At 39.0% G+C, this 13688-nt stretch overlaps 1 long non-coding RNA gene across 2 annotated transcripts in view; it reads right to left on the bottom strand.

Moving 5' to 3' along the window:
- Nucleotides 1-13688, bottom strand: part of LOC122988625 — a 189276-nt gene that overhangs the window by 162398 nt on the left and 13190 nt on the right. For both annotated transcript variants that reach the window (XR_006404846.1, XR_006404847.1), the window contains exons 3-4: nucleotides 11697-11967; nucleotides 11338-11401 (exon numbers count right to left, since the gene is read on the bottom strand). This is a non-coding gene — a long non-coding RNA (uncharacterized LOC122988625). The remainder of the gene's footprint in view (nucleotides 1-11337; nucleotides 11402-11696; nucleotides 11968-13688) is intronic.

Raw genomic sequence — 13688 nt, 5'->3', positions numbered from 1 at the left:
GTATATTAAAACAAGTTCTTTTTAAGTAAAGTATATAAATATACATCAGAGGATATAGTTCATTTCCCCTTTCTGTTCTCCCCTTTTCCTTGATTCTCCATCCACTTCACCACTCAGATTAAATGTATGCCCATTATGGCTAATCCGCCGTCCACATTGTTGTTTGAGTGTCGAGTGCAGCAGCACTCAGTTTCCCAGAGCGGAGTTTCAATAACACGCGACAATAAACTATGAAAGAGAGAGAACACGAGAGACAGTGTCATGGTGTACGTCTCTGTGTGTGTGTGTGTGTGTGTGTGTGTGTAAATGAGAGTAAAATGAGAAACAGAAAGGACGTGAAAACTCTTTCTTGATCAAAATTTCACTAATATGTTATGTTCAGATAATGGTGGAGGAGGGCAGAGTGTGATGGTTTAATCAGACACTGAAAAGACACAAATAAACTGCAACAAGAGATCAGTGATGTCAGTGAAACACCACAGATTAATGAGACAAATATATAAACAATTAGGAAATGAAGCATTTCACTATATGCAAAGTTTAGATGTTATTATGTGATTCAGCTTTTTATTACAGTATATTACATGCGTCATGTGATGGTTATTTATGCTTCAAATATTATTTTAGACAATTTAAGGTTAAGAAAACATCTTTTTATTCTAAATTTCCGACTGTTTTGTCATGAAACATCATGTTAAATATGACAGATACATCTACTTTAAAGAAAAAAAAAGAAGGAAGTTGATAAAATGAGATGATTTTGTTGAACAAAAATGAATGAATTATCAGTGTCATAGTTCTATTTGATTCTTGGTTTGTATAATTTATGAAAATAAATCAGCATTTTGATGTTTCTTTGTTGCTGCAATGTGCTCTTATCACATTAAACCTGTAGGGGATTTTAACATCATAGGACTGTGTTGGTCTTTTAGGCTGTGGACAACATGCAGTGACTACTGTTCATCAGTGTCAGCATGGCCAACAGTGAGCTGAGATGTGTGAATCAAGGTGATGCTACTAGCTGCACTGTCAGATATCACAGTTAAAACAACAGAAGCAAGAAGTAAGAAAAAGTACAGTAAACCTCAGTGTTTCATTCCCAGACAATAACTCCATCTAACTACTACATAGGAAAGATATTGTTGAGTTTAAAGTGCATGAGACAAAAGTTGAAATCAAGTTTGTCTGTGAGAATGAACTCATTTGGCCACAGATGAATGTAATCACGTCTAGATTGTAGCTGCATTCACCTGCTTTTTCCTTTCTTGAAAGAAACATTAGGTGTCCTTTGACACCAGGGGTCGTCACAAGGTCGAAATCATAATGAAGGTTTAATGATTTCTTGAATTGTATGACCTCTTTTTTCCATTTGCTATCTATCGACACACTGATGTGACTGAACAGAATATGATCATAGTGTCAAGGTAAAGTTAAGATAAAGCTAAAAACTTGAATAAACAGTGTCCGTGGTTGGAGGTTGGATAATGTGTTTGTTTTTTTCTTTTGTAATGAACAAAACAGTATCTATGCAAAGAATCTGCAGAGGACTGAATGCACTAGAGTCGAGCGATGACATAAATAGTGATCATTTTATAGTCATCTACGTCCTCTGTTCTTTTTAGCTCCTGCCAGTTCAGAAGGGAGACAATTGCGGGATACTGGCCTCATATAAAAAACAAAATATGAACAGTCTACCCATGAAACAACAGTCAAACAGCTTCTGTGACACCGAGACTGCCAGCAAAACTGTGAAATGTGGTGTAAATGCAGTCTAATGTACGTGAGTGACTGTATGGAGTCTTTATGAAATACAGTCATACTACGGCACCTTTCAAGAGGCCGGAGAAATACACGTTTAATTTTCTAATAGAATACGCAGGAGATGTGAAGCTGTGATACCATGCAGATGAAAAAAAAAAACATACATTTTCAATCCAAATTCCCCACCGAGCACACAGCAGACATTCTTTTATTCCTACAACAAAGCTCCAACATTGATGACAATTTCTGATTCAGTATCTCAGTGACAAAAAGTCTTGTTGGAGTATCCAGAAGGATTCTCTGTTCATGATGAATACGATAGGATTTAACTCAGTTTGTAAAATCCTGATGTCTTTGTGATAATTCACTGACTGACTGTAAAGGCTCCAGGATCTCCTCAAGCTATTTGCTGTAAATTAGAAGCACTTCTACACATAAAGAGGATTACGGACTATATACCTGGAAGTCTGCCCGATTCTTCTTCTACATAACATAAAACATCTTTTCTACTTGTTGAACCATGTTATGTATAAAGAATATAAAGAAAGATAGAAACTGCATGTCTTGAAGAGGAAAAAGCTGAAATAACTGAAGGTTTAATCTCAGCTGCATCAACTATTCAATTGATCAGTTATTCAATCACCAGATAATTAATCTGCAACTATTTTGATAATTGATTCATCGTTTAAGTCGTTTGTTTAAAGCTATAAAAATGTCAGAAAATAGTGAAAAATGCCCGTTAATGAAAAGCTTAAAATCTTCAAATTTGAGAAGCAATTTTTATCATTTTTGCTTTAAAAAAATAAAATAAAACAATTGTTTGATTATAAAAATATTTGCGAAGTAATTTCCTGTTGATTGAAGGTAAAATACAACACTGACACTTTATAGATTTAACGATTAATCATAAAAATAATGCATATAACTAATAAGAGTCAATAATGAAAACAGCTCTGGTTTAATTTGTTATTAGTACAATCAAGAGACCTCTGTCGAGACTAAAATGATAGAATAAATCTTTTCCTTCGGTACGGCTAACTTTAATACTTCCCTCTCCTCCTTTTTAGGCGCAAGACAACTTCTGATTTCTGATCAACTACTGGAGCTGTGAGCTGCCCTGCTGGATCTAACCGGGAGGTTTAACAGCTTGACTGTCCCTTGTTCCTCTCCTCTCCGTCCACTAATGCAGCTCTTAACACTCTCATCACCCCTCGCTATAACCCTCATTAGCTTATCAGGACAAGACAAAAGGGAATATTAACAGTGCCTAGCCTGCTCGAGGGCCAAGCTGAGGTGTCACATCTAGATACCGTGCGAGAGTCTCCCGTCCTCGTCCGCTGATACAACTCCGTAAGCCTCTCATTGCCTTATCATCTTAAGACAATACCGCTCTGATTCCTACTCTGCTACCTGAGAGTCAGTGTATTTACCCAGATATCCACTGGTCATCCATTACATACGGCACCTCACACTCAAATACACGGCCACCAAACTTCACCTTAACCCCTCTGTATCCTCATTACCTTATCTCAGGAAGACAAGGCAGAGCGGAGGTAGCTTTAGTTAGCTTAAGGTCTGATTGACTTTGCTAGCTTTTGGATTAGCAGTACAGCTAACGCAGCTCCCGGGCCAAGGTGAGGGCTGTCTTAATGCAGCAGCTTTGGGGTAGAAAGCTGCCTAATTTCAGCTTCTATCGCTGCTAGCAGGGCTTGAGGAGGCTTCCTGAGAGCCACGCGGAGCGGCGGCTAAGACAAAGTAGTGCAAGGTTAATCCCAGCAGTGGAGAAGTCAGAAGGTATTAGTGGATATTTAAATGAAGGGACCAATACACACCTGTTTAAAAGCTCAGTGTGTGTGAAAATACATTATACAGTAGGTTTTCAAATATGCAAACACACACACACACACGAACACAAAATCAAGTAACAAAGTAACTGTGCGGCACAGTATATATTTGTATTAAATCAGGATTTATTTGAGAGAGAAGGAAAGTGTAGAAATGTAACTTTGGGGAACAAGAACCAACTTCAAGAGAACAAGCTCTGCCCGGCCTGGTATCACCAAACAGCAATTTCTCAAGTCGTTTTGCGTGTTATGGCTACGCTTTTTTTTGCTTTTTGTGTGTCATTTCACACCATTTAGGTCATAAATTCAGTGGCCAAAAACGACCTATAGTTACCTTTGAATGACAGGGGAAGTGACGCATTTACTGCCGTTAAACCAGACCCGATATCACATCAGCACATTTTAACCGTCACATCGGGACATTTTTACTGCATTGTACTGATCATTTGAACCCAAACTATGATCTTTCCCAACACTAACCAAGTGCTTTTGTGCCTAAACCTAACCAACGGCATTAAACGACTATGAAAAGCTTAAAATGCGTAGACATGATAAAATGTCCTTCAAAGTGTTATGCTATTTATACGCCATCCCATCATGTTGCAGCCCTGTCAGTGTACATTCAGAGGAAAATTACATTTTGATGGTGTTTTGCTTTGCAGTGTAATTTTTCTGTATTTTAAGGCCACTTACTAGTGTGCTACTGTTTGTGTTCTTTCTCTTAATTTTGCCAACTCTCACAGAAATGTAAAGACAAAAAAATCAATTTTAATAAACAGGCTGGTTACTTTAATTCACACCACACACTCTGTTTCAATGTGACCTGCCAAACCCAAAAGTTGCTCACTTAAGGGAACAAAAATGCTCAATGCTCAACTGATTTGCAACAAATTGAGCATTTTGAAAATGATAGAAAATTGAGACAATTGATGAATATGTTAAATAAGTATTCTTAGTGTGTTTGTCCACGTGGCTGATAAATCATTCAGGTCAGGGAAAGGTCAACTTCTTGTTGTTGTGGCCTTCCGTCCAAACTAAGTCAACATTTTTCACCCCCAAATCCAAAGAGGATAAAATTATTGCCAACAGTGCTCTTACTCTGTAGTGAAATATGATGATTGAGCCTGAACATATGACTGAGAACTTCCACGTAGCAGCAATTTCAGAAAACAATTTCAGTGTCGAAGTATGAGATGTCAATATGCAAACAGCGGTGTTTCCAGGACAGTCTATTCTTTCCCGTCTTTTTCTATATGCTGGCAGACGACTCTACTGATTTTATTACGTGTCTCAATGAAACTGCTCAGGTATTACTGTCAGTCTTGGAGAAAAGGTTGCGATTATTCCCTTCAATCATCTCAGTATTATGCAGTCACACAACAGAATGTTAAGAATTCACACAATTTTTTTTTTTACTTGACAAACCAAACAAAGGAAGAAGAAGAAACCGTTTCCTTAATGTTTAAGTGTTTCAGTTTTGGCAACAGAAAACAAATCTGTTAAAATGCTACTATATGCAGAATTCAGGTCCAATATTAACAATTCCTTTAAATTTACCTGCACTAATATAGTCATGGCTTCTACATGCAAACCCCATCCAAAAACAGACACACATCAGCATATTCAAACATCTTTCTGATAAGCATATTGTCCTCTTTTCACTGCACAAGCCCATGCACACAGCCCTCCACACACACACACACACACACACACACACACACACTCCTCGTGTGGAGTAAGCAGAGGAATCAGAGTTCATAGGTTAAGTACAGAAGCTGTCCAAATCAGTAGGTCAGCTGGCAGACAGAGGAAATGACGGGCTTAGTGACTGGCTGCTGCTGCTGCTAATGACTGCCTGTACGCCGCTAGCTGGGTGGAAGAAGAGCCTGACTGACAGATGCACACACACACACACACACATGCAGGTGCACTCACACACACACACCCACAGATTACAGATGAAATCAGCCCTCGGCCTCTCCTGTTCGATGAGCTTTAATTGATGGTGAGACCCGACCATCCAGTCCTGAGCGGCGTAGACCCCGCCCACCACTTTAACAGCCCATTAGTGGTTATTAAAGGGTCCTCGGGGAGCTGTACGGGTCACATCACACTGCTAACCTAGCAGAGATTAATAACCCATGAGATTTAATAGAGACGTCGCCGCTATGGTCAAATTCAAAATAATGTGTGACACTGAGCGGGGTGAAAAGTAAGATGATGTTTATTTTGATACTGTCAGTCATGCTTGATGTTTACTGGTCCAATAGCTGCATGAATGCCCATTTGATCTTTTTGTGATATTCGATGAAATGATAAATGAGGAAATGCTAGTTAGGAAACAAAGAGGTCACTAGCTTATAAAAAATGATTAAAAAAAAAACATTTATTACAAATAGTTTCCGATGTACACTGTAAGGAAATATAGTCTGTTGTTGTATCGACATATAGTCTCATGAAAACCGTTAGCTTTATTAACAGGCAGGTTTTAAGGTCTCCCTGAAGAGAAAAAGCTTTATTTGTTATGTGTTATGTTTATGTTATGTCACGTTTTATTGATTATTATAGGACTGCAACTAACTAACTAAAAATTGTGTCAATAAAAAAAAAAAAATCAGAAAATAGTGAAAATGCTGTTATAACTTTCAAGAGTCAAATGTTATGGTCTTTAAACAAAGAAAGGTACTAAATCATCACATTTGAGGAGCTGAAAACAAACAAATATTTGAAATTTGTGCTTAAAAAAAAAAAAATGACTGAAAGGATGAAAATAGTTCCAGATTAATTTCCTGTCCATCCACTAATTGTTGCAGCTCTAGATGCTGGTCTAGTAAAATGTTTCCGATCACTTCTTCTGGTTGGATAATTATTGAAAAACCTTTTCTGTGTTTTTAGGAAGGAACCTTTTTTGTGAGTGATTTTATTGTCGAGCTTTGGACAGAAGCCAGTTCTTTGTCCACTGTAATGGTCCACATGAGCCGGGCACCTGGTATGTGCATGAAACAATAAATGACATGACTAAGTAACTTTTGAACAGTACATTAAACTAATGTTTCTTTCAAAGAACTATTACTCTATTATTACTGATAAATGTATAAAAAATAAAGTCAAGAAAAGTCTTTAATGCAAGAACGGTACAGTAAACGGGAAGCTCCTTTTTTTTTTTTTTTTTTTTTAAATAGAGCATATGGTGTGTTGTTTTTATTAGGATGTGGTTGTGTTAGTGCAAGAGATACAGTACGATCCTTCAGATTCTCATTTTGGAAGTTGAATGTATGAAAAGGACAAATTTAAAAAGCTAAAAATTGAAATAAACATAAATAAACTTTTTCTACATGTTCAAAATTGTTTTTAGCTCTTAAACAAGAATTGTTGTTAAAATATACTGAATAAATACGGTTGAAATACTGCAAGGGTTTGCAATGTGATTGTATATGATTTTAAAAAAAATGAGAAAGTGATGCATCCCTGTCTGTTTCCCTCTCTCACTCTTTCTCTCTCTCTCACACACACACACACACACACACCTGGTTTGGGGAGCGAGGGGTTGAGCGGTTTGTTGGTAACAATCAAAGCAGCGATGCATGCCGTGTGACTAAGTGACTGTAACCCTCCAGACAGACCGGGACCCTGCCTGTTAGTGTGTGGCAACACCAAGATAGCTCATTACCCAAATCTGTTCCAATTGAATTTTAACCAGCGTATTTGTTCCAGTGCAAATTCTGACATTTCAATATGCCAACAGAGAAATCAGCTCATTTGAATGTGGCTCGCTTGTTTATTGTTGCCTGAATAAAAAAAATAAAAAACAGAGGAGGAGGGAAACTTTCCTGATAGATGACTGAGTAAACACAAGTAATATGAGATCAGCTTCCCCAACATGGAGCGCATGAAGATGTGCTGTATGTCCATATATTAGAAAAAGGGAATATCTAACATAAAATACAATTATATTCCTATAGCTTTTATAGCTCAGGTATGTCTTAAAATCATACTCAAACTTAAATCTGATAAGCTGCTTTTCTACTGCAGGTAACCATAGCAACAATACATTACCAGTTAACTCACTGGTGAAACTAACACAACTCTGGGTTAAACTGACCACAAACTTGTAAGTAATAATACACTCTGAGGTGTCCTGATGTGCAAAAAATAACTAACAAGGCGGCGGCGAAGATGATCACGACGTCACAAAGCGGAGCGCCGTTTCCTAGGATGAGTTCATTATTTTCAACTATACACCAGGACAGCTCAGAGTTAAAGAGTACAGTCTAGACCTGCTCTATGTGAAAAGTGCCCTGAGATAACTTTTGTTGTGATTTGGTGCAATATAAATAAAACTGAATTGAATAGAGTATATTATCATGCTTACACCGCGGCCACTTACCGACAGAAAACAAGGTTGGCTGTGTTCACATTGTACTTACGCAATGTTTTAAAATCTTAATGTGTCCATTTCAGTGAGAGTTAAAGCAGCATCAAGCAGAGATATTGTTGCTCTGATTACCTGATGTACTTTACTTTATATATATATATATATATATATATAACGCCCTTTTTAGGAAAACGGTCCATGTATCTTAAATCCCTTCTGCAGTACAGACAAATCTTTGAATGTTTATGCCATTATTGAATGTTTTGCTCCAGTCAGATGACAGGATTTGAAACTGGAACAACTGATTTCTTTGGCTGATTAAATATCCACCATTTAACCACACCTGTACCTGTTATGGTCAAATCTGAATTAAGTTTTTATCCCTTATTTTTGCAGTCAAAATGTGTTTGCTGCTGATTTACTGTTACCATTATATCCCTATCTTCTTTTCATTTTACATTTTAACAGCTGTCATAATGTTTGTTTTTGCTTTGCAACACTTTTTCTTGTCCTTTGTAAACAGAGCACCCATGCAAAAGAGTGATTCTACTCTTATTAGACCACCCGGTATAAATAAATAACCGACACCTGCCTGTCAATCAGAAAAAGGTTACGTGGCCACGACATAAGCTACTTTTAAACACAGCTTTCACGTTCATTGCTCTGATAAGTGTCCATGCTGTAAGTGTGATAAGTCACTCTAAGATGACAATGGATGTATTAAGAGGAACTGGATACCAGACTCAAAGATAGGGTGCAGTCATTCTATGAGAGTTGCTCAGTGGCGCATGAAGCCAAAAAATTGACTTCCCACTGTTACAGTAAGAAAGTATCCAGATGTTGCTCACGCTTCCTGATTGTTGGGCCTATAGTGCATGCACACTAGAGACTTCCACTGACCAAACCAGCTAGCTTCCAGCTGAATGAGGATAAAATAATTTAATTGTGCGTCTCTTCTAAACTTTTCAAATGTTATCGGACCCAGTGGATCAAATTCTGATAGTACAATGAATCGTTATGTGGGGATTATGATGCTCAGAAAAATGTATTCACTGTTTTACAGCTGCTCCTTTTCCAATGATTGTGTGTGATAAAAAATTGCTTTTTGGGCCAGTGTGCATCACGTGACAGACCCAAAAGTTGTAATTACACGATTTGGCCACTATGTCAAACTGGCCTCACAGCTCAACGCTGCTCCTGGGGGCTTGAAGTCGACATTTATTATTTTTGTATTTTAGGACACTTTGTAGTGCATTGATGCTTGTAAACATGTTGTCCTGCTTAGTTTTCATTTGTGAATTTGACCCTGTCTCTCCGTAACCTCAACAGGAGAGTTGTAGTGACATCTAAATAAAAAATCCTGGAGCTGCTCCATAGACAATAAACAAGACTACATCTCTGTCAGGCTGAACTTAAGCACAGCGGTGCTTTGAGCTGAATGCTAACATCAGCATGCTAACATGCTCACAATGTAGTAGCATGTTTACCGGGTATCATTTTAGTTAAGCATGTTAGCATGCTACCATTTGCTAAGTAGTACTAAACACAAAGCACAAGTCAGCCTGATGGGAATAACATTAGTTAGGCAGGTTTTTAGTGATAACCAAACAATTGTACAGGTCAGAGTATCTCCAATGTCATTAGAATACATTGTCTGGGAACCATGCATGGATTTATAAAAATTTGGTGCCAATCCATTAAGTAGATGTTGAAATATTTCCCCTAAAGAGGGAAAACTCACCAAAGTTATTAGAAGGTGTCCTCATGTAGCAATCCATCCAGTAACTGTTTAGATATTTCAGTCTGGACCATGGTGGACGGATCAACCAACCAACAGACCACTATGAAAGCATCCTTGATGATTTTACTGAGATATGGACAAATTTCTGATTACCATCTTTAAGCCCTACATTCACAGAGATGTACTATTAGACATAATATTTAAAACAAAAAAGTGCTACAAACTCAGTGACTACTTCACTGTCAGTCGGCAAACCCAGTTGATTAAGTAATTAATGCTCTTATTTCCAGGTCAGTTTGAAGTGTGTTATAGAAGAAATCACATGTTGAGGCAGTATCATCATAAGCAATGTGGTTTTGTCATAAAAAAGACCACAATCCTCACTTTTAGATGAAAAAACCTCTTTACTTCTTTAGTCCACCTCTTCTTCAGTTAGGGATTTCCTGCATCCCAGAACAGTTTTCAGCAACCCTGCGAGAAGGTGTCTGCATGAAGTTCCTGTTCATTTTTTGGCTCCAATAATACACTGTAGCTTTACTGAAATGTGTAAAAGTGGCATCTACATTTCACATGCTCTTTGATAATGAAAATATGTCACCAAATAGCAAAGAGGACCAAGTAATAAAAACAACATCTTGAGATGTGAGTGAGAAGGTAAAACTGATGATAAGCCACAAGGAAAAAAATGTTTGTTTCCTCCATCTTGCTGGCAACTCAATTTTACCAAGAACAGCACCTAAAGCTCTCCCATGAGTGACTTGACAACTTTTAAGAAAATATTCATGCAGTTCTGAATAGTCTGTCGGGGCCACACGGTACAGGAAGTAAAAACCGTACTGTGACTGTAACACTCTGTTTCATTACAGGCACACGTCACAACAAGTCACGAGACGTTCTCGATCATGATGCTGACCTAAACAAAATATGACAACAAGCAAGCTTTGCATTTTGCTGGCATCTGTGAATAATATCTTACAAGTACTGCAGAAATACTGATATTAGATAGATATTTAAGAGGCTCACACTGTTGTAGCACCACATGTGACATGTGACATCATTTGCCAAGTTGGAATAAATTTGATCCTGCTGACACATTTATTGCCTTTGGCTGTTTAACTGTGATGAAAATGATTCCCACCTCCAGTTGTGTAGCCAAGAAAGACAAACTCCATCACAGAGTAGTGTTCCTGTTGCACAAACATCTCCGAATTAAAAAAAAAACTATATAACTGTAAGAATTAAAAAAAAAACAGGTATAAAGAGTAAAAGGTTTTACACTACCAAGCAAGGAAAGCATCAAAACTATTAACACATACACATATTGTGTAAGAAAGCAAACCAAAATTTTAAAATATATCAATTTCATTCTTGATTTCAAGTAACAAGACAAATCTTCTACTGCAGCTACCTTAATTTAATGCTGACGTTTCAGATTGCATATGAGATGTACAATAAGTAAGCAGGGGAGAGCAAATGACTGTAAGTTATATAAGAGATACACAGAGAAACAAGTGAGATTTAGCAACAGATAGCGTGAAAGAGATATCGATAAAAGTAGACTGAAAGAGTGTGTGTAAAAGAAACAATATATATGTGTAATATCTGTAATAACTCACCAGTCTGTGCACCGCAGGAAGAGACTTCAGGTAGCAGTCCATCCACTGTAAACCAGGAACTAGTCTGCAGGCCAGACACAGACACAACGGACATCTAAATAAACTTTAACGACATGTTGTCAGAGCTCATTTAAAACCATTACAATTCCAAAAAGTACTGCCACTGATTTACAACAACATAACTCGACCTCACATAGCGCACTCTGCATGTAACAAATTGTCGTTGCTCTGACAACATCTCAGGTGAGCTCAGCAAATGACCTGCTTCAAGGTGGCATGAAGTGTCTGTTTATCATATTTAGTTACTTTAGTTATTCTGAGTCAACAAGTCGGTTTGCTGTTATTCCAAATGATCTGACCTGTAATCCACCACAGCGGTCTGCCCAGGTGTCACTCAGGTAGGTTTGATAATCCAGCAGATCCGTGCAGGTAAACGCTGAGCATCCTTCAGCGTTCAGGTGCTTTACTCCGAGACGTGCAAACAGAAGAGCAGAGGATGAAAACAGTCTGCTGAAATCCTCTTCCTGCCCCCTCGTAATCCTTCCAACACAATGATCCCTGCGTTTTCATCTTTTCTCCAGACTCCTACGGAGGTGTCGCACCTCTGAAAGCGAGGCCGGCCGGACCCACCTGCAACGGCACGACAGGTAAGGAGAGATCAGAAGCCCTCGGGCGTCAGTGAAACCATTCTTTCATCCCTCTTCTCTCCTCAGCAACGACAACTCTGTCTGTTCCTCGGAGTGTCTCTGCCAAGAGTAGCCGGGCACCGCCGTCCTGTTTTGCCGCTCTTTGCCAAACACACAAACACACACACATACACGCACATACAGAGGAGAGTGTTGTGTTTTTTTTTTTTTTTTTTTTCAGCAGCCGAGCTAACCCTGAGCCAGGGCCCGGTCTGCCTTTGAGATGCTCTCTAGCCCACAAACACAAGACGGCTTTCATTATCTTGCCTGTCGCAGCACAAGGCCTAGCTTCTAAAAGCTACTGATTTCTTTCTTCCCTTAGCCCCCTGCACAAAGGGAGGGCATTTTGTAAATTACTTGCTCGTTTCAGACCAACAAAAGGTACTTTCATTGAACCCTCCTCTCCCCCCCCCCCACTGCTCTCCCTCTATCCTCCCGCCATTTGATTTTGCTCAAATTTGATTACAAGGCTTGAAAAAGGAGGGGAAGAAAAGAGAAGAGGAAATAAGAAAGCCCCACAGATGGCGTGTTCATTCAGTGCTGTGAATGGCTTTATATGGGCTGCCTTTATACATGTGGCAATCCAAAGATGCTTCAGCCGCTCCGCTAAAAAAAGAACTTGACAAAATTATTGGTTTGGCGGCTTTCTTACACAACTGACACGGGGGGAACTCTGAGAAAGAAAAGCCTGCCTGCCTTCCTTTTCTCTTTCTTTCTTTCGCTCTCCTTGTCTCTGTACCTAACACTCTCTCTCTGGGTCGCACACCTTGATCAAAACAAACTAAATGAGGTGTTCGATTGTGAAAGAAAGAGTGTGTTTTCTTGCACGTGTGTGTTGTCATATTAATAACCACCTGCCCTGGGCCGACACTAAGCCACATTCCACATGGCGACAAAGTCACATATTCAGCAGAATGGACAGGAAGGGGATTAATAAAACGAGAAACACTCTGACCACTAGATTTGATAACACACACACACACACATACACAAATACATTCAGCTCCAATCAAACGGCTCAGATTGAACTCGAAAACATTAGCCAACACAAAGCGTAGACCGTTCTGTTCTCTCACAGGCTATAATCCTGTTTCCACAATGGACCACTCACTCTGCACTTGTTTTCCTCAGGAGGATAATTATAGGTCTATAGACACACACAGCTCTCTTGCCGTCTCTCTAAACACACACACACACACACACACACACGCAGCAGCAGCAGCAGCAGCATAGCTTGTACAGAGTGAACTATGACTTGTTATCCCATTACCAGAATAATCACACACACACTACAGTCCACCTGGATGAAAAGGTGCTCTAAGACCTGGCATGACCACTCTGGTCAGAGACACTAATGGAGAGGAGTCAGATAATTCCTGGATCCACTGACCAGACCAGTGGAGTCCAGGTCGTAGGCTGTGTCATTCCATCAGCGTGATGAAATGGTAGCCGTTAGATATGTCCGTCGTTCTTTCGCAGACAGAATTTCAATCATTGTCGATTTCGATTGTACTGCAGCCTCCTCGCTGTTTTTCTTTCTGTCTTATGTAAAGTGAAAGTGAATCACACGCTGAGCGGCTGTTGATTGTTCCACAGCTCAGAAGTGAATAACTGGGACAACGCCAATAAGCCACTTGCATAGCAAAGAGTGAAAGAACAGGATGT

Source organism: Thunnus albacares, chromosome 9, assembly GCF_914725855.1.
Source record: "Thunnus albacares chromosome 9, fThuAlb1.1, whole genome shotgun sequence".
Classification (NCBI taxonomy): domain Eukaryota; kingdom Metazoa; phylum Chordata; class Actinopteri; order Scombriformes; family Scombridae; genus Thunnus; species Thunnus albacares.
The sequence above is the reverse complement of the archived record's forward strand: the minus strand, read 5'-3'. Positions and strand labels throughout refer to the sequence as shown.